The sequence below is a fragment of the Mesoplodon bidens genome (genome assembly GCF_964165515.1).
Source record: "Mesoplodon bidens genome assembly, chromosome: 4".
NCBI classification, from domain to species: Eukaryota; Metazoa; Chordata; class Mammalia; order Artiodactyla; family Ziphiidae; genus Mesoplodon; species Mesoplodon bidens.
The window spans coordinates 131186138-131213276 of NC_138160.1; positions in this window are offsets into that span (position 1 = coordinate 131186138).

Consider the following 27139-nt stretch of genomic DNA (forward strand, 5'->3'; position numbering starts at 1 on the left):
GATTTCCAAAATCATAGCATTTTGTGGGACATTTAAGATGAAGGCAAAATCCTTTTGGATCCCTAAGAACATTCATGTGTCATAGCATTGCTTAGTAATTGATGTGCCTGACTCTAAGTTATCAAGTAGTGGGATTATCTAATTAAATGTATACTCTGTTCCAGTAGATTAAGAAATGTTTAATTCATTATAGAAATTTTGTAGGAAAAAAAAGGGACTACTTTTTGTTTTTTTAAGTTTTGGGAGTTAAAGGGATAAGTTTCAATTACAGGAAATTTACTTATGAGTAATAGTTTACTTCCCAACCATATCAGGAAAAAAAATGAGTCTTCTCTGTAATTTTTAAAGTTTATTCTTTTAAGCACAGGCCTGCACATATAGTAGGTGCTGGGTAAATGACTGCTTATTAAAATCAGGCCATGAGCAGAAGCTAGGGGGATGTGGATGTTCTCATTCTATTGAAAGGCAAATTTCCTATTCCATAAAGGTTACTCTTACAGCTTCTAAAATTATAAACAATAGCTTTTTTCACAGAAGTAATGGTACCTGGGTGGATTAATTATTTTTTTGTTCTCATTAACTAGTGGCAGATATGCAGGGCCCATAGCACAGAGCCAAGAAAGTGATATTAGTCATGGTTTCATTGAGGATCGTGGGGGGAGAAAACTGGGTTAATGAGAGGACATGGGGATTGAGCACCATAAGCCATGGTGGAGCTCACCAAATAAAGAAGATTAGACAGTGAGTAAGAGGATGAGGAAAAGCAAATGCACATTCTGAAAAACCAAGGGATCATTACGCAATTTCCCACCAAGTAGATAGAAGGTAAATTCATGCTGGAAGAAAGACAGTCTTCTTGTTGGAGAACCCCACTCGTCTTTGACTGCTTAACACCTCAGATGTTAAGGAATGCCCTGGTAGTAAAGTTGAGCTGCCATTTAAACCACTGGCTATGTCTGTAGAATCTGCTTTCTCTAAGAATAGCCTTAGAAGTCTCCATAGGTTGGCTCCAACCTTAAAGAGAAATGTCACACTCACTGTTCATGACACTTGTTTCTCCATCTTCTTGAACATGTCCAATGATAGGGAACACTCTCATATTACACGGTTTAGTTAATTAAGAATGAAGTTTCTGAAATCAGAAAAGCTTACTTGAATCCTGGACTCATGATTTATCAGTAGTGCTTTCCTTGAGTAAGTGACTTAATGTCTCTAAACCTCAGTCTGAAAAATGTTGAAGGTGGGGAGAAGATAGTATTTACATCATAAAGCTGATAGGGGGATTAGATGTGGTAAGGCAAGGAAAACATTTATCAGAGTCCCTGGCCCATATTATAGTCCTCAGTAAAAATTATTAGTTTTTCAGTTCAATCCTACAGATGGCCAACATTATCTTTCCATTGAAATAGCATGGTTGAAAGTCTTTTACATCCTTATCTCCTTAGATATTTGCAATAGTTATGGTAGGAATCATCATTGTTGTTAATCTTCCAATGAGAAGCCAGTGTCTCTGTGTGCTTTCTCTTTCTCTTACAGACAAGAAATGAAATTTTATCTTGGTAGCAAGCCTTGCTAGACAAAGCTGGTCTGGGACAAAATAGTGCATACATCACCTGTTTCTTGTCCCCTTGCTCCTATTTATGGCAACTCCATCCTTAGATGTCAAGTATTTGCAAGACAGTTTCAACATCTTCACCCGCTAAAGGAAAGACTCTGCCATCAGACATTGCACCTTGGGAAGATGGCCTTTGAGTCCCCTGTCCTAGGGTTTTTAATACTTTGAGGGCACTAAGACTTTTCTCACCAAAATGAATTCCAGGCATCAGGGAGCAGGTACAAGTAGAATCTAGGGCCACTAAAGTTTGCAATATGTGGGCAGCTAATATATTTTACAGACATTGGCTGATATTCCCTTTTCCTAGGTATCTGGAGGCCAGGGGAAAATTCCGGTTCCTCAGCAGCTACAGTTTTCCTAGGGAAGAAGCCTAGGATATTTAGACATGAACAGATTTTCATGGAAAGTGGGAAGTTCATATCTTAGAATCAAGGACTATTAGCCCTGGGAGGGAATCATTCTAATCTTCTCATTCTTCCAGAAGGGATAGGATAGGGTAGGGATTTAACCTGAGGTCCAGAGGCCCAGAGATAAAATACGTTGTGCTCAAATTCAGAGAGGCTGAATGTCAGAACCTGCTCTAGGATCCAGGATTCCTAGTCTAAGAACCTGGGATTCCAGACCTGCAGGTCAACATCACTGATCAAAAACCCCAACTTCCCTTTAGAATGGTTTAAACTTCCTGAGCCTGTGAATAGCATGCTGGTATCTTTTTCTGAAACTACTTCCTAATGCTTAGGTATCATTCCCTCCAGAGGTGGTCCTGTATCACACACAAGTTGAGTGGTTTTCTTTCATAAAGAGTGCTGAGAGTTAGCCCTAACCCTGCTCAGCGCCAGGAGGCTGCTTGGGCTGGATGCTGGCCAAGGAAGAGTCACTCTCTCTGTTTGCAGGTTGTTCAGGCCACCCTGCCTTCCATACAGAAGCAAAAGGCAGAGGAAATGTGGATGTGTTTGTAGATTCATTTCACATAATCAAAGCAAGGTTTGGAGTCAACAACCTGGATTTAATTACCATCTGGACAGTTAGGAAGCAATCTTTCTCTCACTCCCCTTTCCTCTGCCCAACTTCAAAGTGTGTCATATCTTTTCCCTCCTCCCTCTGGTACTAATTAGAAACATGCTGTAGGGTGAAAGGTAACCAGTGTGAAGCTAGCACAGTGTCACCAAAGCCCCTTTGTTAGGAGACAGCTCACAGTTAAAGGAGGCTGATCTCTAACACAGGAGCATCTGCTTCTGGGAAGAAGAGCTGGGTGTGGAGCTGACCCCAAAGTCCGATGCACCCACCTGCTCCACAACTTGAGCAGGTTCTTGACATCTCTGTGTATGTCTCCACATCTTGGAGTCAAGGACTCCCAACTTTTAATAGAAAAGTTGTCTATGAGACAACTGTTCCAGTGTCTATGAGAGCATAAAATAGAAGTGAACATACTTGGAGTAGTAAAAGCATCATCCCAGTGTATGAGATGGAGACCTGATATCTTTATCAGCTTGGCTGCCATAGCAAATTACCAAAGGCTGAGTGGCTTAAACAACAGGCATTTATTTTTCACAGTTCTGGAGGCTAGAAGTCCAAGATCAAGGTCTTGGCTGCTTTCTCCATATGTCCTTACAGGCCCTTTCTCTGTGTGTGCATGTTGGTATAGGGGGAGATTTCTCCCTTTCTCTTCTTAGAAAGCTACACAATTTCTTTTATTGGATTAGAACCTCACCCTTATGACCTCATTTTACTTTAATTACCTCCTAAAAGCCCTATCTCCAAATACAGTCATACTGAAGCTTTAATATATGAATTTTGGAGGAACACAATTTGGTTCATAACACCTGCAAAAAGGCTTTCTTTAAATAAAGCCATGAACTAGGACCCAGAAATATAGAGGATGCTGACTTCTTAAGCAATGTATTGAAAAATGTGAGGGTAAGTTTTTATACACCGTTCTCTCTTGTCAAATTGACCCCTTTCTTCCACATCTGTCTAGCAGTAATGGAGGGCTCCGCTTCAGCCCTGGGGCCAGATTCTTGACAGCAGTGGAGAGAGATTCCAATACCCAAGGTCAAGGGCCAAGAGCCCAGTGCTACCTCCTTCATGGATCCCTCCAATGTGGGATTGAGCGTCTGTGGTTCATCCTAAGTTCCAGATTCCTAGATATTTGTTTTAATCATTAAAAAAAGAAAAAATTGAACAACTTTGGAATTGAGGGCGGGGAAGATTAATCACCCCAGGGGAGCAGTAGAAGGAAAATGACTTTTCCAAGTCACTGGCTAGTTAGATCTCAAAATGGGGCTATAACCAAAACTTACTGAATCCCAGTAGGAATTCTAGATTGTTAATTAAGCTCCTCCATAATTCCTTTCTCCTAAAAATGATTATGGCCCCAAATCGCATTACATTAACTGGATAACTCTTTCCAGATGTAAACTACTTGTAGAGGCACAAAAAATAAGAATAATTCAGCTTAAATACATCCTCCTTTTCTGCAAATGCTTTCTATCCATCTGGGTGGCATTTCTTATCCAAACCAGCATGCTGTTTTATTTTTTTTCTTCCCCCCCTCCGCCGAACGTATCATTTGATTTCTGGAAAACCATAAGGGCAACGATAGATGAGAAGTTCTCTGCTTGTATCATCAGGTTCAGACTTTCCCCAAATGCCAGATGTAGCAAGATGTGTGTGAGAGAAAAGATAGCGTATGAGGAATATATCACTAGTACCCTTGTAATTTGAGGTGCAGATTACACTGTTCACTCTTCCTGTCTTTACTGTTGACAAACCACACGGTCTTTGAAGAGTCTCTTCTCCATTCTGGTCTTCAAGTTTTTCCCTTTAAAATGTGGGAACCCAACTAGGTCAGAGTGGCAAATGGGAAGTCTTCAGGCTGAATCCTCCTCTTTAAACTGCTTTTTATGGCCTACAAAGTGTTTTGAAAAAATGTGACATACTATGTAAATTCTGGAGTTGTGGTTTCTCTTAGAAAATGTGCAGATCTGGAAAGAATGGGTCCACATTCTTTCATAAAAACAATTGGCATTTTCTGAGTTGCAGCTGTTCTCTCAAGACATGGCATTCATTACTCCCTGGTTGATCAAGTCCCCCAGCCCTCACCATGACAGTTCACTCATGTGTCCTAATGAGGGACCCCTGGAACAGGGGATCCTCAGGCTACTTTCAACTCTGATTCCATGATTTGATGACTTGTCTCTCTATCACCATGGAAATAACCCCCTTAAAAACTAAGAAGGAATATGAGACTGCACATCTGTGGTGGCCCCGATTCTACTATTCATTGTAACCTGGCAGTTTTACTTCTGTTTTGTGTCCTGACTCCATAGGGCATCAATTTCTCAGGGACAGTGCCCAAAATGATACAAACATAACATGCTTTGAAGTAAGCTCATAGATTTTTGGGCTACTGTTTTTTTGCCTGAGGGCCATTTTAGACAGATCTGCTCAAAGTAGGAGCAGTAATAATAGTAATTAAAACATTATTAATTATTAATAACAAAATAATTATTGTCTATAATATTATTAAAGCACGAATGATTTTTTTTAACACATTGAATCCAATTATGAGTAAGTTACCTTAAGGACAACATCAGTGTCACATGGCTGGCACCCTCATGTGCTCTTTCCTAATGACCTGGCATAACATTTAAATATATTCCCATGATATGTGAAAGGAGGGAAAGATATGATCATTTGGAGCGTGCCAAACATTTCAAAAGAACACAAATGTACAATGCGAAACGAAAGTCACAGTTCTGTTTGTTCTGCAACAGTGTGAAAATCACATTTTTTTTTCTCCAGATAGAAATGAAAAGCAGAGATACCAGGAGCAGTCATTTATGGAACAACTCTCTGTCGCCACCTCTGAATGATTACCCCCTTCACCTCCCTAAAATACCCCTGCCAGTTGCTTGGCTGGGCGCTTTACTTCTTGGTCCTTTTAATTTCACTACAAACCTACAAATCAATTTTATGATCTCCATTAAACAGAGGAAGGTATGGAGATTCAGAAGGGAGATTCAGATTCCTGTGACTCACACAGGTCATAGATCCAGAACGTGGATCCTTGACATTGGAACCCAAAGTCCATACTCTTGATCACAACCCTATTTTGCCACCACTACAAATAAAATGGTTTATTGAATGGTCTTTCGAACCCTTTCGAACATAGACAGTCTATGATTTAGAATGGCAGAATGGCATAGTGGCAAGACCATGCCTTCTTGCGTTCTCTTCTACGTCCGGAGGGAGAATTCAGTATGATCCCGGAACTCTTCTTTGTATTCGGAAAACTTAGGTCATGATAATTATTAATGTATTTACTCCCAGTACTCACAAAACAGTGAGCATAGTGAGAGCAGAGACTATTTTTTTCCCACAGATATCCCCAATATCCAGAAAAAATTCTTTACTCTTAGTAGGCAATAAATATTTATTGAATAAATGCTGATAAGCCAATGAAAGATTTAGTAACATAGAAGATTGTTCCATGTCTAGATGGAGCAATGTATGTTTTGGGGATTTTTACGTTGTCATACAAATTCACTGCTGCAAGTTACTGCAATTGCCACATGAGCAGGGAAAACATGGCTTCATAAATCAGCATCACCAATCATGCCGAATGTGCTATGTTGAACCCCATTTCCAAGGCTCCCTGGGTGTTGTGTCTGTTGTGGACACTCGCTTGTGTCCTCTTGTGATCACAAGGGGGCAGTGCATGTTCACTCAAGCTGGAAGCTGAATTTGTTATGAATAATACCATCTGACAGTCTTTGTGTGGTCTTATTCCTCTGAGATGGCTTCATGGTGCTTACAAGTGTGCAACAAGATTGCTTTCTAACTCCCTGCACTGCAAACAAATTGTGTGGTTGTTATTGTTTAATATTTAAATAGCAAGGGTAAGAAGCAGGTTCAGCGCTTTTGTAGGGCTGACTCTGATACAACACCATGTGGTAGAAAGCCAGGGAGTGACTTGCCTTACCCATTTTACAACTCCTCTAGTTTTACTGGGGTGAATTCCATTTGTATATGAAGAGCTGGCTCAGGCCTTATTCCATGGCTAGCACATTGGCAGCACCCAATTCTAGGAGTTATGACTTCTATTATTTTTCATATAGAAAATAGAAGGCTAGAATCTCAGGGCTATGAAAGAACTTTGGTGTATGTCTAATTTCATGGTCCTGCAGCAGCTCTTCTAGTAACTGATCTCAAAATGCTTCACTGTCGTTCCTGGGCTCTGCCATGGCCCATTTCGTGGGCTTTTGAGATATGGTGGAGGAGAAGCCTCCTCCCTTGCTGGTGAAGGATTGGCTATCCATTTTGAAGTTGACATTTAGTCACCTTGGAATTATTTCCATTCTTTCCAGAAAGAGAATAATTCCACTTATGAGACAAAAGTGTTTGGGGAATTGACTTGCATAGGTGGGATTTTGAAGTGATGCTAAATATTAACCTTGGGATGAGATCATTAGACCCGATGGACCAAGACTTTGCTTATAGTTGCTAGTATATTTGATGAATTGCTATCTCTGGCTGCTGGTGCCAACTTAGTTTGACTTAACTGCCCTGTCTCTGTAGAAATCTCTCTGTGTTTCCTAATTTTTCTTACTTTTCTGAAAATGATTTTACTTTTGTTCCAGTCTTTTTCCGGCAGCCTGGAAACCCAATCATTTGGGAATTAGGGCTGGCATATCGTGTAATTTCAAGGACAACATTCATATTGCCTCCTGTGTAAGTGCCATCCCTTGAAGCACTGTTCCAGCTGGAAGTAGCTGGATTCCAGTGATGGTCCAGAGATGACGCCTTATTATCTTGCAAAACCTAACCAAATGCATCTAAAACTGGGTCCCAGAAAATACTCATTTTAACAAGTATTTCAGATCATTTTGAAGCAAGTGATCAATGGACCACTCTTTGGGAAATGTTGTCTTTCCTAGAACATCCCTTTCAATAAGGCAGGGGAATAAAAATAGTAGACTGGGCAGAAGTACACCAGTAATTATTTAGTACTGATTCTGCCTCAGGTACTGAGCTAAGTGTGTGTGGTCGTGTTATTGAACTTGACTGAATTTCATCCAGTGTCTCTCTGTTCAACTTTCAGGAGAAGAACTAGAACCCCATTGATTATGAAATAACTCTTCTATAATCCAGTGGTCTCAAAGCTCAAAAATGCCTGCAATAACAGCCAGCCAGGTACCAAAACTATACTGGCTATCTGGGGATATTACCTCTCTCTAAAGAATATGTGCACATCCATGGGACTAAATTCCAGCTGACTTTTGGCTTGTACAGACATTCATTGTCTGTTGTCTGTCTGGAGTTTTCAAATGAAGCCAGGAAGGTATACATTTTTTTACCATGGAATTCCTTGGTTTGTTAAAAATGCTTCCTTTGAGTTCAGATTTATCAGAAATATGATGTGGGATGAACAAAACCCCTCTGTGGGCCAGATCCAGGTAATGGGTTTCCAGTCTGCAATCCTAGTCTAGCCCTTGACAGGTATTGTTGGTTTTGAGATGGAAGAGGCCTTTGATTCTGGTAGATTAAGGGCAAGGATACCAACTTCATGGTCAGGGAGACTTGGTTTTAGTTTCAGTTCTGCTGTTCATTAGCTATGAGACCTTGAGTTGTTCGCCTCATCTCTCTGAGTATCAATATTTTATCTGAAAGGAGAGATGGGATTAATGGTAACTTCTTCACAGAATTTCTGTAAGTCAAAAGTGAAATACTGTGTGTCAGCATTTTCCAAACTTGAGTAATTCACAAACAACTTTCACAATTTTTGCCACATCCAAGTAACACCTCTACTATTATTTACTAAAAGTTTTTCTTTTGGCTCATTTTTTTAAAATCTAAGGTATCTACATTGCTCTTAGTTAAAGCAATAATATCTGTAGAAACATGAGTTTAAGTCACAGGTTCCCCCCCAATCATATGATAAATTAAATATGAAACAATTTAAAAAGAGTTGGCTGTGTGCCACTTTACATTTTTACAATCGTCGGGGCTTTCATAAGACTAATACATTTGTTATAAAATCCAATTAAATAAAATAGATTAGTGGGTTTAATAGCTCCAACATAACTCTACAGTAAATTTTGACCATTACTTTTAATGAGGAAAAAATAAATTTCATATTTATGAAGTAGCTGTTTAAACTAGGAGAGCTTGCTTTCATTTTTGTCCTTTTAACTTTGGGTTTGTAATTCTTCTTCTACCTTTAATAAAAAGCAACATAGAGTCTGTAAGATCCAACAGCTTAGGATGTGTGTGACATCGTGGCTTTCGTTCCATATTGATGTATGCATTAATAAACATTTCAGTTATTTAGCATCTCATTTTAGTGTTAAGTCAATGAACAGCAATATCTTAAAATGGATTTTTATATTACATGGTTGGTGGGTGTATTACATTTGATTTCCTAATGCTGAGTCTGGTGGTATTTATTCAACAAAACTGTACTGAGTATATATAATGGGCATTGAAGATACAGCAGAGAACAAAGCACAGTGTTAGTGCTTATGAAGCTTCAGGCTGGTAGGGGGAAACAGGTAATTGAAAACAATTTATTTACTCTATCAAATGGTGATAAATGCAATGAAATTAAAAGCAAGGTGGGAAGAGAGTGATAGTAGGGACTGGTTACTCTTTCAGAGGTATTAATCTAGGATGTGTTAATCTTAGTACATTGCTATTTTATTAGAACCTGAATAAGGTGAACTAGCAAGCCATGATGCTACTTAGGAGAAGAGCAACCCAGCAAGAGAGAAAAGGTACAAAAGTCTTGAGATGGGTGCTTGGTATGTTTGTGGAAGAGCAAAGAAGCCAGAATAGCTGCAAAAGGCTGAGCAAGAAGGAGAGAACTTAGGTATGGGGTCAGGTTGTACAGGCTTTTAAAAAAAAAACTGAGTGAATGGGAATACTTTGGGGGAATCTGAGCAAAGGAGTGACATGATCTTATATGATTTTGAACCATCTGTCTAGCTTTTATATGGAAAAGAGATTGAAGGGGGGAAACGAGTAGAAAAGGGAGACCAGTTGAGAGACCACTGTCATGGTCCACTGAGAGATGATGGTGGCTCGGACTAAAGGGATAGCTTTAGAGGTCAGGTTCTGGACACATTGTAAAAGTACAGCAGATGACGTTAAGAGAGGAAGTAAAGAGTCAAGGATAATTCCAAGCTTTTCAGGAATGGGAAGAGCATTAGGAATAATAAAGCTTCAATTTACTGAAATTTTCACCTTTGCAAAGTCTTTCATACTTTCCCTATATGCAGGGCTTCTTCCGTAGAGCACCCTCATATCATTTACTTCTCCAGGTGGCAAAGGTCAGTTAAAATTCATGTCTCCATATGCAAATGTTTTTGGACAGTGACTGACCGCTTTTGTTCCAATGGCAAAATCATCCATTAAAGAGCTCAGAATAAGCAGGGGATAATGCTTACCTTTGACCATTGTTCTTCTCTACTTGGTCTTTAGCTGTAATGATGTACAACCTGTGCCCACAAGGAAGGGACATTACCCAAAAAGGTTGAATATCAAGTAAAATAATTCAACTGTGATTGAATTATTTCTCTTTTTCTTGCCCACTTTTTATGCCCATAAACCTAATCATCTACTATATCCTGGCACATTTCCTGGACATCAGTCAGAACTCTACTTTCTCTTCCTCTAAATACTATGTGCTTTCACACTTTAAATATTATGAACAAGCTTACTAATATGTTCACATCAACCCTAAATTAGTCATGTTACATCCTCTTACAGTTGAGGAAACAGAGGTTCAGAGACTTTCATCGAATTAATCAAGGTCCCAAATCTCAAAAATGGTGATGCTGATATTTGAAATTGGGAGTACTTGACTGCTAGTTCCAGCTCTTAAATGCTTCGCTGTTCTGCTTTTGCTGTATCACATCAGCAATAATCACTTTCTTCCCACTCAACTGCTTCCGTTAGCTTCCATTAAGACATTATCTTGAAGAAAAATGGATGTTTATACAGTGGGAGGAATGCCTCCACTCTTCAGCCATCCTGGAATGCCTCAGCATTTCTCTGAGTCTTTTTTTTTCTTGAAATACTGATACTCAAATATTATCACTAATCTACCTAAAATATCATCTCCTCTGTGAAGCCTTCCATGGCTACTTCATCAGACTTTCTCTCTCCTACCTTTTTCTATCATGGTGTATAACCAATTCTGTGTTAGTACTAGCACTGTAGTACTGGTAGTACTGTAGTTTGTTATTAGCGTCTGCTTTCTTATTAGATATGAGCTCCTTGAGGCTGGGTCCTTCTCTTTCTATTCCTCATAGCCAGCGTTGGTCTTTAATATAATTAATTCTTTGAGCATGAGGATATGATGTATCTTATATTGGCTGGCTTTCCAGTGCCTAGCATAAGTCCAGATACAAAGTGGAGACATTAAATATATCTTAAATGAACGAAAACAAAAAAGAGAGTTGCCATTTTTCACATTTCCTTCTACACATATGGATGGTCAGCTTCTCCGGCCTTTGCAGCCTCATGAATTTCCCTTCATATGCAAGGTTTAGATATTTGTCAAATGAGTTTTTCCAAGATGCACATAAGGCTTGCTGAGGTGCAGCTTTCTCTTTCATGCAGCAAAGGCCAAGTCAGCAGGGAGACTCCTGCCACCCACCCCCAGCCTACTCCAAATTTCATGCAATTTTTAGTTGCCTTCTTCTGGCCGGCCATTCCAATCCTAAGCTTACATAAAATTCAACCCTTTGGCATTTGATGAATAAAATATCTCCTTGGCCAGGATATACTTTGGCAGGGAAAGGACTCAGAAGACATTGAGCTGTGCATCTAGTCAGATTTCCTCGGTGGGGCACAATTCCATTTCAATGCCCATCAGTAATTAGGCCTATGCCATTTGCTCACCTGGAGAGTCTTTGCAGTGGGAGGAAGCGAGGTAGGACAACAGTAATACCAGACTTGAAATCAGGAGATGTGGTTGAATATTTACTAACTTTGCAGGCTCTGAATATTTCTGCCTCTGCAAAATGGGAATAAAAATTGCTTCAGTAAATAACCCCTGGGTTGTTTCTAGAATCAAATGAGAGAGGGCGCATGAGAATATTCCCTAACCATAAGATGTTATTCACAAAAGAATCCTGAAATGATCTCATTTTGCAAACTGGCTGTTAATAAAATGAAGTGGAGAAGAGGGGCACAGGTAAGGAAATGGAGGGCACAACGTGTAGAAAGCACTTAGCACAGTCCCCAGTTCACGGCAAATGCTCCGTGCAGCTGAAGTAGTTGCTGCTGTTATTGTTTTGGTTGTTGTAGCCTATTTTCTTGACTTTATCCCTACCCTGCAGATATCATTTGTAGAGTTAATAATTATTATCAAGTTTGACTGCTTTGGATAGATTACTCATTTAATGCTTTTAATACCACCTTCTTTCTCCTCATCCTCCTCTTCTTTTTCTTTTCCTTTCCCTTTTTATTTTACAACTGAGGGAATTTATACTAAGAGAGGTTATAAATAACTTCCTTAAACTAGCATAACTTATAAGTAGTGATGATGAGTTTTAAACCCAGACAGTCTAACTCAAGAGTACCTATACTTCTTGGCTATGAAGTATTGGCTCTTTTTTTTTTTTTTAACATCTTTATTGGAGTATAATTGCTTCACAATGGTGTGTTAGTTTCTGCTTTATAACAAAGTGAATCAGCTATATATATACATATATCCCCATATCCCTTCCCTCTTGCGTCTCCCTCCCTCCCACCGCGTCTCCCACCCTCCTTCCCTATCCCACCCCTCTAGGTGGCCACATAGCACCAAGCTGATCTCCGTGTGCTATGCGGCTGCTTCCCACTAGCTATCTATTTCACATTTGGTAGTATATATAAGTCAATGCCACTCTCTAACTTCGTCCCAGCTTACCCTTCCCCCTCCCCATGTCCTCAAGTTCATTCTCTAGTGGGTCTGCGTCTTTATTCCCATCCTGCCCCTAGGTTCTTCATGACCATTTGTTTTTTCTTCGATTCCATATATATGTGTTAGCATACGGTATTTGTTTTTCTCTTTCTACTTACTTCACTCTGTAGGACAGACTGTAGGTCCATCCACCTCACTACGAATAACTCAATTTCATTTCTTTTTATGTCTGAGTAATATTCCATTGTATATATGTGCCACATCGTCTTTATCCATTCATCTGTCGATGGACACTTAGGTTGCTTCCATGTCCTGGCTATTGTAAATAGAGCTGCAGTGAACATTGTGGTACATGACTGTTTTTCAATTATGGTTTTCTCAGGGTATATGCCCAGTAGTGGGATTGCTGGGTCATATGGTAGCTCTATTTTTAGTTTTTTAAGGAACCTCCATACTGTTCTCCATAGTGGCTGTATCAATTTACATTCCCACCAACAGTGCAAGAGGATTCCCTTCTCTCCACACCCTCTCCAGCATTTATTGTTTGTAGGTTTTTTTTTTTTTTTTTTTTTGCGGTACGTGGGCCTCTCACTGTTGTGGCCTCTCCCGTTGTGGAGCACAGGCTCCGGATGCTCAGGCTCACCGGCCATGGCTCACGGGCCCAGCCGCTCCACGGCATGTGGGATCTTCCCAGACCGGGGCATGAACCCGTATCCCCTGCATTGGCAGGCGGACTCTCAACCACTGCGCCACCAGGGAAGCCCTGTTTGTAGGTTTTTTGATGATGGCCATTCTGACTGGTGTGAGGTGATATCTTATTGTAGTTTTGATTTGCATTTCTCTAATGATTAATGATGTGGAGCATTTAAACCATGTCCACTAAGATCAGGTACAAGAAAATGTTGCCCATTCTCACCACTATTATTCAACATCGTTTTGGAAGTTTTAGCCACGGCAATCAGAGAGAAAAAGAAATAAAAGGAACACAAATAGGAAAAGAAGAAGTAAAGCTGTCACTGTTTGCAGATGACATGATACTCTACATAAAGAATCTTAAAGATGCTACCAGAAAGCTACTAGACCTAATCAATGAATTTGGTAAAGTAGCAGGATACAAAGTTAATGCACAGAACTATCTTGCATTCCTATACACTAATGATAAAAAATCTGAAAGTGACATTAAGGAAACACTCCCATTTACCATTGCAACAAACAGAATAAAATACCTAGGAATAAGCCTACCTAAGGAGACAAAAGACCTGTATGCAGAAAACTATAAGACACTGATGAAAGAAATTAAAGATGATATAAACAGATGGAGAGGTATACCATGTTTTTGGATTGGAAGAATCAACATTGTGAAAATGACTCTACTGCCGAAAGCAATCTACAGATTCAATGCAATCCCTATCAAACTACCACTGGCATTTTTCACAGAACTAGAACAAAAATTTTCACAATTTGTATAGAAACACAAAAGACCCCAAATAGCCAAAGCAATCTTTAGATTGAAAAATGGAGCTGGAGGAATCAGGCTTCCTGACTTCAGACTATAGTACAAAGCTACAGTAATCAAGACAGTATGATACTGGCACAAAAACAGAAATATAGATCAATAGAACAGGATAGAAAGCCCAGAGATAAACCCACACACCTATGGTCACCTTATTTTTGATAAAGGAGGTGAGAATATACAATGGAGAAAAGACAGCCTCTTCAATAAGTGTGCTGGGAAAACTGGACAGCTACATGTAAAAGAATGAAATTAGAACACTCCCTAACACCATACACAAAAATAAGCTCAAAATGGATTAAAGTCCTAAAGGTAAGGCCAGACACTGTAAAACTCTTAGAGGAAAACATAGGCAGAACACTCTGTGACATAAATCACAGTAAGATCCTTTTCGACCCACCTCCTAGAGAAATGGAAATAAAAACAAAAATAAACAAATGGGACCTAATGAAACTTAAAAGCTTTTGCACAGCAAAGGAAACCGTAAACAAGATGAAAAGACAACCCTCGGAATGGGAGAAAATATTTGCAAATGAAGCAACTGACAAAGGATTAATCTCCAAAATTTACAAGCAGCTCATGCAGCTTAATATCAAAAAAAAACAAACAATGCAATCCAAAAATGGGTAGAAGACCTAAATAGACATTTCTCCAAAGAAGACATACAGATGGCCAACAAACACATGAAGTATTGGCTCTTGATGACACGTAACTCTGCCGAAAGAAAATATAACAAAGTTGTCTAGCTGAAATAATTCTAAAATTTTGTTAATAATCTGCCTTTGATCTGTGAGATAGATAAGATATATTTTATTATCTTCAAAAATAAAGAAACTGAGGATTATAGGCTTAAAATTATTTGACAAGGAACTGTGCTATTTCACAGAGTTCTAGCATTCTTGAGCTCATCCTGTTTAAACTGTCATTTTAAAGAGGAGATTTTTGCAGGGAGAAGGCATCATTTATTCATTGTTATATATTGCACTAGTAATAGCATCAGGGATAAAATATACTATCTTTTAATCACATTTATGAACACATTGACTAGGTAAGGGGCATTATTTATAGTTACACATCATGTGATATTAACTGATGCACACAATTTTAGAATGACTAACAGATCTTCTAATTCATCTTAACTCGATTGTATGCAAATATGGCAGTTGATTGGTTACTGAAGGAAATCTTTAATATTATTTTCACTGTGAGCAACTTTAGATTGGATTATAGGAAGATATTTGAGTATTTATCAAGATTCTTTATTAACACTTTGAGAAGTACAATGCAAATGGATTCTTTTGCAAGGATACTTGAAAAAATTGATTTGTAGAGGCCAGAAGGGACAAGGATTCCCTCCTAAAACTAGAGACACTAGGGGGGGATAGAGTCTCATTGACCTTACTGAGTCTTAGTTTCTTGGGAGTGACTGGGGTGCTAAGCCTTTGGGATCTGACAATGGGATGCCAACATTCTATCTGTAACTATGGTTTCTGGGATTACTTTTCCCCCTATTGAAATAAATCAGTCATCAGCAGAACACTTATTTTCAATAAAACTCTAACAGTTTTTCTTCATCTAAAATCTTATGCCTCACCAATGATAGTTTTAAGATTTTTGTTTTATTCTTTCTTTTATTTTCCTCTGCAATGACACCCTAATAATGGTGATGATACTTAGAGAAAAAAAAATTAATAATGACTCATAAAAACTCTGTCACTAGACAAAAAAAAAGATGGCAGGTTTAAGGTTCTCTTGAGATTTGGCAGAAATTATTTTTTGTAATCAATTTATGTGCTTCAACAAAGAACTTGCCGTAAACCTTGGTGATGGCTCAGAGAGAAGTCTAATACGCATGAAATGTTGGATGCTGCATCTTAAAATTCCACTGTATCTCTCAGTGGAAGAGAGAAATATATATTTAGGATTGTGACAACTTCTAGACAAAGGATGCATAATAACACTTCTGGAGAGGACTTGTACACAAGCTATTGTGGATGAATAAGTGGAGCTGTCCATGGCACTGGACAAAACCCAAGAATCTGTACAAAACCATCTGGAACATTTAGGCCTTCACAATGGGGGCAGACTTCCTCTACGAGGACTGACTGCTAGTCTTATTAACAGGGAGGAGTTAGTGATCAGTGTATTTAATCATAGCCTGACAACAACTTCTAGTAAATAAGGTTTTAAGAAAGGAAAAATATTTTAGAAATGAATCAGTGTGCTATGGTGTTGGAAAAGTTTTGTGCTTTACTTCTTCTTTAGTCTCCCAACCTAGGCAGCCTTTTTACTATCCAATGTCTGCCTTTTTCATAGTAAAATTCAAAGGATAAAGAATACTAGAATCTGTAGGGCACAAGGATGTTTACTTCATAGACATGTGTGAGTAGGAGTCTATTGCAGTGGAGGTGACTATGGTTAGTGCTTATGCTAGGGCAAGAATAGATAGTCACGTATGCATGTTTATTTTAATTCAATGAATAAAAGTACAATTTTAGCAGTCTCTTATTTGGGGCAGATTTAGAAATATTCCAGGAACAGTTCTAAATTATGTTGGAGCTAAAGTGCAAAAATGCACAATCCCTGATGTCAGAATATAAAATGATATAAGGTGTAACAAGTGCCCTATTACCTAATACACCTTCACTACGAGGTGGAATAAGCTAAACCCTTTACCCAGAGGTACAGAAAGTATAATAGAAAAGTAAACCAAAGAGATCATATATTATGGTAGGAAAAAAAAAGACTAGGTGTAGAAGATGGCATTTGAGAGGGTCTTTGACAAGAAGATCATGTTTAAATAATTAGTCATGAGTCATGGCCACACATCATTTTACCTAACTAATAATCTTCTATTTCAATTGTAAAAGAGAAGAGAGTGGCTTAATTTGACAGGGGCTAGAGTATGAAGTACCCAAGGATGAAACCAAGGAATTTCAACTGGTTGCTTCAAAGTTTTACAAGTGCAAGTGTTTTGCCAGAGCATTTTGTTACATATATCCTTATACAGGTTTTCAAAGGCAACATAACTAAATAGTGTTTTGCTCTGGTTACAGGATGAACTGCTTAATACATGTTTTTATATACCCAGCAAGCATTATGATAACTTTATTAACCTGCAAGCATTTGGATTTGTGACCTTTGGCTTAAATAGCAGTAAGTGTATCAGATTTATTTCTTCTGGAGACAGGGTTAATGTGGGCAGAATGGGGAATTGAATGTTTTGTGGAAAATAGTGAGGGGGCATTAAAAGAAAGCAAAAGTTATAGGAAAGAAATTATGGGAGCTCTTTCGAAAAAAGTTGTTAGCGCCTTTTTTATTACATAGATAGAAAGCTGAAGCTCAGGGATGTAATTAGAGGTACATAGTCAGCCCGTGGATAAATTTGGACCTTGGTCAATAGACTCTCTACCTGTTGTTTTTCTTATACCCTCATAGAAGCCGAGTTCAAAGACCAGTGCTTTCTAATTTTAAATATTTTGTACAACTAATCCTGACAGTATTGGCCTACAGGGACATCTCAGATTCAGGGACAGAATTGATATTCATGGTGATGATGATGGTGATAACTTGGACCAAGCACACCATGGGAAAATAGGATCTGAATCAGTGAAAGAGAGGATACAGATGAAAAGACATTAAAATTTCACTGTTTCCTAACTGTTCAGTTGAGTGAGGCACTAGGCAATTTATTTCAATTATTTATTCTGATGATATCTCATTGAAATATATTACACAGAAATATATTTTTGTTTATTATTTTGTACTAACTGAGAGAGAAAAGTGTCCTTACTATCTCCTTGTCATTTATGCTCTGTCCTCCGACTAGTAATGTCTTCATTGTTTATCCTTTTTGCAGCAGGGATTTATAATGCTTAAGAGCACTTGGGTATGGGGGAAAATATTGGCATTAGAGACATGATTCATTGAGTAAATTGACACAGATTTATTGTGACTGCAGGTCAGTGTGCTGCCATCAATTCTCTCAAGCAAAATTGCTTTATCAAAATACAAATCAGTGAAGAAAAATTCCTTATCTATTTTCTTTCCCTCAAAGAAATCATTCCTGGGCTTTCTGATACAGAGTGTTGAATATTTCTGAAAGTAATTATTCCTCTAGGAAAATCAGCCTTTGATAGCTTCATGAGTTGTGAAAAGCAAAATGCCAATGAAAAATATCTGATTTTCTGGCTTCAAATAAGACACTGTCCCTTCATGAGATTGTGATGTTCAGAGTGGACTGAGGCATGCGTAGTTTGAGTTTTATAGCACTTGAGTATATTTGTATAATGTTTTATGTCAGTGGTTCTCAAGCTTGAGCATGCCCCAGAATAAACAAGAAGCTTTGTTAAATGAGTATTGCTGGCCATCCTCCCCAGCATTTGTGATTCAGCAAGTCTGGGGTGGGGTGTAAGAACTTGTATTTCTAATAAGTTCCCAGGTTGTCCTAATGTTGCTTACCCAAGGACCGCACTTAGAGAAAATGCTGTACACTATTCTTAAAAAATTTGTTTCACATTATCATGAGGTTCATTTGTCATTAAGCTTCACAAAATAGGAAAGGCTGGCATAATTCCTTTTATGTTGTGCATAGAAGAAGAAGATGCTGAAGTTAATTTGCCAATGTTATTCATATTGTAAATCAGTGATAAAGTAAGTCCTGGAATCCATCTTCTAACTCTTAGTGTTGGTTTTAGTGATACAAATTCTCCTTTAACTAAGATCCAGTTGGTAAGGCCAAGGGTTAGGATATGAGATATCTTTATTGTTAGGTACGTAGGATATAAACTAAGGACAAACTCCTTTGCCTGGGATTCAAGGTTTTCATGATGAGTCCCCAATCTGAATTTTTGCCCCATCTCCAAATTATCTCTACCCAAGGTTCCAAACAAACTGGAACTTCCTCAAATGAGGCAGGTTGTTTTCTGCCTTCAAACAGGGAGATGTTTAAGTTATTCCCTCCATCTCTTCTCACTAAAATTATGTTTCTCAGTATTCAGTAATATGTCACTTTTTCCATAGAATTTTTCTTTCTAACCTTTCCCCTAACTGCTTCATCTTCACATAGTAAGTGCTACATAGGTATTCATTAAATGAACAAATATAAGTCTTGCATTGTGGAGGGAATAATGTGTGGGTTTTGTTTTTGTTTTTGTTTTTTTGGCGAGGGGGAGGTACACAGATAAGTGGGAAAAGCTAGTGGTAGGTTTCTATATTTGCTTAACTTTATTTTCTATCTTTGTGTTTTATTTTAATCTTTAACTTACAGTAAAATTGACTTTTTGTATGTGTATAGTTCTGTGAATCTATATATTCATATAACTGCTGCCAAAGTCAGGATATAGAACAATTCTATTGCCCCATAAAACTCCCTCATATTATCCCTTTGTATTTGTACCCTTCCTACACCCCTAATCCCTGGCAACCATTGATCTGTTCTCTGTCACTATAGTTTGTCTTTAGGAGAATGCCATAGTACAAATGGAAGTATACAGAATGTACATTTTTGAGACTGGCCTCTTGCCCTCAGCATAATGCCTTTTGAGATTTTTCCAAGTTGTTCAGTATATCAACAGTTTTGTTGTTTGTTTTATATTGGCATTTTGTTTTGTTTTATTTTTGGTTGAGTAGTTGTCCTTTTTATGGATAAACCACAACTGATCCATTCAGTTATTGAAGGATATTGAGGTTGCTTCTATTCTTACATGATTATGAACAGAGCTGCTATAAACATTTGTATACAAGTTCTTGTGTGAATGTTAGTTTTCTTTTTTTTAATTTAATTTTATTTGTTAAAGATTTTATTTATTTATTTATTTATTTATCTATTTATCTATCTATTTATTTATTTATTTATTGGCTGCATCGGGCCTTAGTTGAGGCACGCGGGATCTTCGTTGAGGCATACGGTATGTTTTGTTGCGGGGCGCAGACTTCTCTCTCGTTGTGGCATGCAGGTTTTTTTCTCTTCTCTAGTTGTGGCGCTCAGGCTCCAGGGTGTGTGGGCTCTGTAGTTTGCAGCACACAGGCTCTCTAGTTGAGGCGTGCGAGCTCATTACTGTGGCGTGCGGGCTTAGTTGCCCCATTGCACGTGGGGTCCTAGTTCCCTAGCCAGGGATCGAACCCGCGTTTCCTGCATTAGAAGATGGATTCTTTACCACTGGACCACCAGGGAAGTCCCTGTGAATGTTAGTTTTCATTTTTCTAGGGTAAGTACTCAGAACTTGGATGTCTGGGGCAGAGAGTAAGTATATGCTTAACTTAATAAGAAACTGCAAAATTGATTTCCAGAGTAGCTGTATCATTTTGCTCACACCAGTGATATTGGAGAGTTGCAGTTGTTATGCATCCTCACCAGTACTTGGTGTTGTCAGTTTTGTTTTTGTGTGTGTGTGTGTGGTATGCGGGCCTCTCACTGTTGTGGCTTCTCCCGTTGTGGAGCACAGGCTCCGGACGCGCAGGCTCAGCAGCCATGGCTCACGGGCCCAGCCGCTCTGTGGCATGTGGGATCTTCCCGGACCGGGGCACGAACCCATGTCCCCTGCATCGGCAGGCGGACTCTCAACCACTGCGCCACCAGGGAAGCCCGTCAGTAATTTTATTTTATCCATTCTAATAGGTAGGAAGTGGTATCTATTGTAGCTTTAATTTGCATTTCTCTAATGGCTAATGATCTTTTTATGTGAATATTTTCGATCCATACATCCTTTTTGGTGAAATATCTATTCAAGTCTTTTGACCATTTTAAAAACTGTGTTGTTTTCTTACTGTTGAGTTTGGGGGTTCTCTGTATATCCTGTATTGAAGTTCTTTGTTACAGATGTAATTTGCAACTATTTTCTCCTAATCTTTTCATTTTTCTCATGGTGTCTTATGCAGAATGGTAGTTTTTAATTTTGATGAAGTCCAATTTGTCTATATTTTCTCTTATGGATTATGCTTTTAGAGTTATGTAAGAATTTTTTGTCTAAGAAAGTACATTAGTGAATGCCTAGGACTGAAGTTGGAGAAGGATGGGGTCTGTGGTAGGTACAAAATTTCTTTTTAGGGTGATGAAAATGTCCTAAAGTTAATTTATAGTGATATTCTTACAACTCGGTGAATGTATTAAGAACCATTGAACTGTATACCTTGGGTGTATTTTATGTAATGTAAATTATGTCATAAATTTGTATCTTGTATCTCATTGCATCTCAAAAATGCTATTTAAATTAATTGAATTAATTTATAATAAATATTGTATCAATAATATGCTGTACTTGATTAAATTAATTAAAATAAATCAATTCACTAAATTGATTAAAATAACAGTCTTAAAAATAACTCTTTGTCTAACCTGAGGTCATAAAAAATCTACATTTTCTTCTAAAATATATATAGTTTTGTAATATATATCTATAGCAATAGTCCATTTTGGGTTAATTTCTGTATAATTTCTGTATAAGGTGTAAACTTGAAGTTGAGGTAATTATTTTTGCTGTTATTGTTAGTTGGCTGCCTAGTTGTTCTAACACCATTTGTTGAAAGGACTACCTTCCTCTTTTGATTTGCCTTCATACCTTTGTCAAGAATCATTTAACCATATTTATGCTGGTGTATTTCAGGACTCTCTTCTGCTCTGCTGGTCTGTACGTTTACCAGTACCACACTGGCTTGATTACTGTAGCTCTATAGTAAGCTTGACATCAAGCAGTGTTGTTTCTCAACTTCATTTTTCTGATTCAGGTTTCTTTTGGCTAGTCTTGTTACTATACCTTTCCACATAAATTTTAGAATAAATCTGTCTATATCTACAAAAAATCTACAAACAAAATCCTGTGATTTTTTTTGGAATTGTGTTAAATCTATAGATCAGTTTGGAGAGGATTAACATTTTTATAGGATCAGTCTTCCAATCCATGAATATCCTATCTCTTGCCATTTATCTAAGTCTTTTTTGATTTATGTCATCATTTTGTACTGTTCAGTATACAGATACTATGCATGTTTTGTTAGATTTAAGTATTTCATTATTTTTGAAATCTTAGACATTTTTTAAAAATTCTGTTTTAAAAGTTTTCTGTTCATTGTGAATATACAGAAACACAGTTGATTTTTGTGGGTTAATGTTGTATTCTATGACCTAACTAAAATCAATAATTCATTCTGAAGAAGTTTTTGTGGCTTGTTGGGATTTTCTACCATCATTTTCCTTTTCAATCCCTATCACTTATATTTCTTATTTTAAGCTTACTTCACTGGCAAGAACTTCCAGAATGATGTTGAATAGGAGTGGTGAGAGTACATAGCCATGTCATATTCACAGTCTTAGGGGGAAAACATTCTCTTGCACTTTTAAATATGATGTTAGCTATAGTCTTTTTTTTTAATTGAAGTATAGTTGATATACAATATTATATAAGTTATAGGTGTACAATATAGTAATTCACAATTTTTCAAGGTTATACTCTATTTATAGTTATTACAATATGTGGACTATATTCCTCATGTTGTACAGTATATTTTTGTAGCTTATTTTATGCATAAAAATTTGTACCTCTTAATCTCCTCTATTGCCCCTCCCCCTTCCGTCTCCCCCTGGGTAACTATTAGTTTGTTCTCTGTATCTGTGAGTCTGCTTCATTTTTGTTATATTCACTGGTCTGTTCTATTTTTTAGATTCCACATATAATGATATCATATAGTATTTGTCTTTCTCTGTCTTCTTTCACTTAATATAATACCCTCCAAGTCCATCAATGTTGCTACAAATGGCAAAATTTCATTCCTTTTTATGGCTGAGTAGTATTCCATTCTATGTACATACCACATCTTCTTTATCCATTCTTCTGCTGATAGACACTTAGGTTGCTTCCCTGTCTTGACTATTGTAAAAAAAAAAGCTGCTTTGAACATTGGTGTGCATGTATCTTTTTGAATTAGTGTTTCTGTTTTTTTTCGATTTATACCCAGGAGTGGAATTGCTGGGTCATATGGTAGTTCCCTTTCTAGTTTTTTTTGAGAATCCTCCATACCATTTTCCACAGTAGCTGCACCAGTTTACATTCCCACCAACAGTTTTTGAGGGTTCCCTTTTCTGCACATCCTAGCCAACATTTATTATCTGTGTTCTTTTTTTTTTTTTTTTTTTTTTTTTTTGCGGTACGCAGGCCTCTCACTGTTGTGGCCTCTCCCGTTGTGGAACACAGGCTCCGGACGCGCAGGCTCAGCGGCCATGGCTCACGGGCCGAGCCGCTCCGCGGCATGTGGGATCCTCCCAGACCGGGGCACGAACCCGTGTCCCCTGCATCGGCAGGCGGACTCTCAACCACTGCGCCACCAGGGAACCCCTGTGTTCTTTTTGATAGCAGCCATTCTGACAGGTGTGAGATTTTCTCATTATGGTTTTGGTTTGCTTTTCCCTGGTGATTAGCAATGTTGAGCATCTTTTCATGTGCCTGTTGGCCATTTGCATTTCTTTGGAAAAATGTCTGTTCAGTTCTTCTGCCCATTTTTTGATTTGGTTGTTTGTTTTTTTGATGTTGAGTTGTATGAGCTATTTGGTTATGTTGGATATTAACCACTTATCGTTCATAACATTTGCAGCTATTTCTCCCATTTGGTAGATTGTCTTTTCATTTTGTCAATGGTTTCCTTTACTGTGTAAAAGCTTTTAAGTTTAATTAGGTCCCATTTGTTTATTTTTGCTTTTATTTCCTTTGCTTTAGGAGGCAGATTCAAAAAATCTTGCTACGATTTATGGCAGAGTGTTCTGCCTATGTTTTCCTCTAGGAGTTCTGTGGTTTCCAGTCTTACATTTAGGTCTTTAACACCATATACAAAAATAAACTCAAAATGGATTATAAACTTAAAGTTAAGACTGGAAAGTGTAGTCTTTTAAAAAATATACCTTCTTTAGGTTGAGGAAGTTCCCAACCATCCCTGCCTTGCTGAGAGTATCATCATGAATGGTTTTTGTTTTGTTAAAACACTTTTTCTGTGTCAATTTATATTACCCTGTAGCTTTTATTCATTAGACTCTTAATATACTGGATTAAATTGATTTTCAAATACTGAACCAACAGTGTATTCCTGTGATAAGTCCCACTTCATTGTGTTGTATCATTCTTTATATATATTGTCAGATTATATTTGCTAATATTTGGTAAAAAATTTTTATGTTTATGAGGGAAATTGGTTTTTAGGCTTCATTTCTTGGGCTGTCATCTGTTTTAAAATTTTAATTTTATTTATTAATAAGTTAGTTAATACAAATAAAATAGGCAGAAAATATGATTTCCAAATTTTGAATAGTATATAGATCCTAAGTATTGTGGAGTTCATGGTGGAAGGTGATCAATGTCATTGTTTATCTTTGATATTAGGGTAACTCAATCTTATACAATGAATAGAGAATTGTTTCCTTATCTTCAGTTTTCTAGAAATATTTGGTAGAGTCAATGTTATTTGTTCTTTTAATATTTGGTAGAATTCACCAGAGAAATCATTTGGCCTTGGGAATTTTTTTTTCCTAAAGATTTTTAACTATGAATACAATTTCTTTAATAATTATAGAACTATTCATGTTATCTATTTCATCTCTTTTTCAGTTTGCAGCTTTTTAGCAAGTTGTCAGTTTTATTCAATTTGTTAAACTTATGTGCATGGAGTTCTTTGTAATATATCCTTATTTTAATGTCTGCAGAATCTGTACAGGAATCCCCCTCTTTCATTCCTGCTATGGTAGTTTGTCTGTCTCTATTTTTTTGTCTTCAGTTTTATCAGAGGTTTATCAATTTTGAAGATCTTTCCAAAGCACTAGCTTTTGGTGTCATTGTTTTTCTCTGTTACATATGCTTTATATTTTATTGACTTGTCTTACTTGTTATTTCCTTCCTCATGCTTGCTGTTATTTTTCTAGTTTCTTCAGATGAAAGTTTGGATTACTTACTTGAGATCATTTTCTTTTTCTAATATAAGCATTTAGCTGCTAGCAGTAATTTAGCTGAATTCCACAGCTTTTGCAATGTTGTATTCTCATTTTTGTTTAGTTCACAATATTTTCTAATTTTCTTGGAGATTTTCTGTTTGACTTGTGGATTAGTTAGAAATATGTTCTTTAATTTTCAAGTGTTTGGAGATTTTATTACTGTCCTTCTGTAATTTAGTTCTAGTTTACTTTCATTATGGACATAGAAATTGCTTTGAATGATTTAACTTTAAATTTTCCTAAGGTTTGTTTTCTAAATAGAGATATGGTCTATCTTGGTGAGTATTCTGTGTGCACTTGGAAGGAATGTGTATTCTGTTGTTGGGTCAAGTGTTCTAAAATTGTCAGATCCAATTGCTTGATGGTATAGTCCAATTATTCTACATCTTAATGATTTATTGTCTCTTAGTTTTGTCTATTACTGAGAAAGGAGTGTTGAAGCCTCCATCTATAATTGTGGATTTGTATGTCTATCTGTCATTTTTTCTTCATTTTTTTAAGCTCTACTATTAGGTGTTCATGCAATTAAGATTGTTATTTTTATTCTTTATGGATATTTTGATCCTGTTATCATTATTGCTCTTTTCTTTTCCTTGTTAATTTTCTTTGCTCCAATGTCTAATTTCTCTTACATTAATATAGCTACTAAAGCCTATTTCAGTTAATATGTATATGATATATTTCTTTTCAATCATTTGGTTTTTAACCTACCTGTATTATTACATTAGAAGTAAGTTTCTCAGAGATATAGTTGGTTCACTTACATACATTATGAAAATCTTTGATTTTCAATATCTTTGGTTAAGCCATTTAAATTTAGTGTAAGTACTGACATGTTTAGATTTAGGACTATTATTTTACTGTTTTCTGTTTTCTGTGTTTTTGGTTTCTTTGTGTTCTCTATTCCCTGTTTTCTCTGGTGTAATTTGAATATTTAAAAAAATACTTTATCTACTGTGTTTTTAAACTTTACCTCATCCTATAATTTGGTAGTGAATTCTCTTGGGATTACAAGTGATTCCTGTAGAATCAATATTTTACCACTTCAAATAAAAAGTTCAAACCATGTAGGTTTATTTTTCCTACCCCCATTATTTTGCAGTTTTCTTTCATACTGCCTATACATTCATTGAAAACCTCATTAGACTATAATTTTAATGTTCAGCAGTACAACATATTATTTAAAAGTCAGTACCCTCTAGGTCCATCCATGTTGTTGCAAATGGCAAGATTTCATTGTTTTTTATACCTGAATTATACATAAATATCTCACCTCTTTGTTCATTCATCTGTCGATAGACATTTATATTGCTTCCATATCTTTTTTTTGTTTGTTTTTGTTAGTTCACGTTTTATTTGAATTTTATTTTATTTTTTTTATACAGCAGGTTCTTATTAGTCATCAATTTTATACACATCAGTGTATACATCTCAATCCCAATCTTCCAATTCATCCCAACCCCCACCCCCCACTTTCCCCCCTTGGTGTCCATACATCTGTTCTCTACATCTGTGTCTCTATTTCTGCCCTGCAAACTGGTTCAACTGTACCATTTTTCTAGTTTCCATATATATGCATTAATATACGATATTTGTTTTTCTCTTTCTGACTTACTTCACTCTGTATGACAGTCTCTAGATTCATCCACGTCTCTACAAATGACCCAGTTTCATTCCTTTTTATGGCTGAGTAATATTCCATTACATACATATACCACATCTTCTTTATCCATTTGTCTGTTGATGGGCATTTAGGTTGCTTCCATGACCTGGCTATTGTAAATAGTGATCCAATGAAAATTGGGGTGCATGTGTCTTTTTGAATTATGGTTTTCTCTGGGTATATGCCCAGTAGTGGGCTTGCTGGGTCATATGGTAATTCTATATTTAGTTTTTTAAGGAACCTCCATACTGTTCTCCATAGTGGCTGTATCAATTTACATTCCCAACAACAGGGCAAGAGGGTACCCTTTTCTCCACACCCTCTCCATCATTTGTTGTTTGTAGATTTTATGATCATGCCCATTCTAACTGGTGTAAGGGGATACCTCATTGTAGTTTTGATTTGCATTTCTGTGATAATTAGTGATGTTGAGCAACTTTTCATGTGCTTCTTGGCCATCTGTATGT